The 2500-nt window shown below is 51.4% G+C and overlaps 1 non-coding gene across 1 annotated transcript in view; it reads right to left on the reverse strand.

The window, feature by feature from the left end:
- LOC143350785 (5.8S ribosomal RNA) overlaps positions 1–120 on the reverse strand; it is a 155-nt gene extending 35 nt beyond the window's left edge. The window contains exon 1 of the ribosomal RNA XR_013081254.1: positions 1–120. This exon is cut by the window's left edge and continues 35 nt beyond it. This is a non-coding gene — a ribosomal RNA (5.8S ribosomal RNA).
- Positions 121–2500: the final 2380 nt, after the last annotated feature.

The raw sequence follows: 2500 nt of genomic DNA on the forward strand, positions 1-2500 counted from the left end.
CGTGGACCGCAATGTGCGTTCGAAATGTCGATGTTCATGTGTCCTGCAGTTCACACGTTGACGCGCAATTAGCTGCGTTCTTCATCGACCCACGAGCCAAGTGATCCACCGTTCAGGGTAATCATATACAATTTACAATTTTTTTCTTTGTATTTAAAAATGCTCCTTGTTCTTTGCTTTAAAAATATTCGATGTTCGCACCTCCGACCAGCGTATCGACGGAGGATTGAACGCGCCATATCGACGACAAAAGTTTCTTTTTGTTTCCTGAATGACGGAAAACCATCGTTCGACGGCCGGGCGTACAGTACATTCAAAAGCCTTTGCGCGTGGCTGCGACCAAACGGGTATAATACACCCGTATATTCTTGGTTCCGAACAGTAACTTCACGCGCAATCGGGCGAACGCACGCGGCAGCGCCCATCGGTTGCTCGATGAAATCGATGCGATAAACTACAGCCTTCTCGGCTGGTCGTCGTTAGTCGCGCGAGCAACGGATGGCCGCACAATCGACGCGTCGTCGTTTGCGATTATTCGCCTCACGTTAGCCATGAGTATGTATATTATTCATTTACGAACGAACGCGGCAGCGTCCATCGGTTGCTCGATGAAATCGATGCGATAAACTACAGCCGTCTCGGCTGGTCGTCGTTAGTCGCGCGAGCAACGATGGCCGCAAAATCGACGCGTCGTCGTTTGCGATTATTCGCCTCAAGTTAGCCATGAGTATGTATAACATTCATTTACGAACGAACGCGGCAGCGTCCATCGGTTGCTCGATGAAATCGATGCGATAAACTACAGCCGTTTCGGCTGGTCGTCGTTAGTCGCGCGAGCAACGATGGCCGCAAAATCGACGCGTCGTCGTTTGCGATTATTCGCCTCAAGTTAGCCATGAGTATGTATATTATTCATTTACGAACGAACGCGGCAGCGTCCATCGGTTGCTCGATGAAATCGATGCGATAAACTACAGCCGTTTCGGCTGGTCGTCGTTAGTCGCGCGAGCAACGATGGCCGCAAAATCGACGCGTCGTCGTTTGCGATTATTCGCCTCAAGTTAGCCATGAGTATGTATATTATTCATTTACGAACGAACGCGGCAGCGTCCATCGGTTGCTCGATGAAATCGATGCGATAAACTACAGCCGTTTCGGCTGGTCGTCGTTAGTCGCGCGAGCAACGATGGCCGCAAAATCGACGCGTCGTCGTTTGCGATTATTCGCCTCAAGTTAGCCATGAGTATGTATATTATTCATTTACGAACGAACGCGGCAGCGTCCACCGGTTGCTCGATGAAATCGATGCGATAAACTACAGCCGTCTCGGCTGGTCGTCGTTAGTCGCGCGAGCAACGATGGCCGCAAAATCGACGCGTCGTCGTTTGCGATTATTCGCCTCTGGCTATCCGTGAGTATGTATAATATTCATATACGAACGAACGCGGCAGCGCCCATCGGTTGCTCGATGAAATCGATGCGATAAACTACAGCCTTCTCGGCTGGTCGTCGTTAGTCGCGCGAGCAACGATGGCCGCAAAATCGACGCGTCGTCGTTTGCGATCATTCGCCTCAGGCTATCCGTGAGTATGTATAATATTCATTTACGAACGAACGCGGCAGCGTCCATCGGTTGCTCGATGAAATCGATGCGATAAACTACAGCCGTTTCGGCTGGTCGTCGTTAGTCGCGCGAGCAACGATGGCCGCAAAATCGACGCGTCGTCGTTTGCGATCATTCGCCTCAGGCTATCCGTGAGTATGTATAACATTCATTTACGAACGAACGCGGCAGCGTCCATCGGTTGCTCGATGAAATCGATGCGATAAACTACAGCCGTCTCGGCTGATCGTCGTTAGTCGCGCGAGCAACGATGGCCGCACAATCGACGCGTCGTCGTTTGCGATTATTCGCCTCAGGCTATCCGTGAGTATGTATAACATTCATTTACGAACGAACGCGGCAGCGTCCATCGGTTGCTCGATGAAATCGATGCGATAAACTACAGCCGTCTCGGCTGATCGTCGTTAGTCGCGCGAGCAACGATGGCCGCAAAATCGACGCGTCGTCGTTTGCGATCATTCGCCTCAGGCTATCCGTGAGTATGTATAATATTCATTTACGAACGAACGCGGCAGCGTCCATCGGTTGCTCGATGAAATCGATGCGATAAACTACAGCCGTTTCGGCTGGTCGTCGTTAGTCGCGCGAGCAACGATGGCCGCAAAATCGACGCGTCGTCGTTTGCGATCATTCGCCTCAGGCTATCCGTGAGTATGTATAACATTCATTTACGAACGAACGCGGCAGCGTCCATCGGTTGCTCGATGAAATCGATGCGATAAACTACAGCCGTCTCGGCTGATCGTCGTTAGTCGCGCGAGCAACGATGGCCGCACAATCGACGCGTCGTCGTTTGCGATTATTCGCCTCAGGCTATCCGTGAGTATGTATAACATTCATTTACGAACGAACGCGGCAGCGTCCATCGGTTGCTCG

Source organism: Colletes latitarsis, unplaced genomic scaffold, assembly GCF_051014445.1.
Source record: "Colletes latitarsis isolate SP2378_abdomen unplaced genomic scaffold, iyColLati1 scaffold0039, whole genome shotgun sequence".
NCBI classification, from domain to species: Eukaryota; Metazoa; Arthropoda; class Insecta; order Hymenoptera; family Colletidae; genus Colletes; species Colletes latitarsis.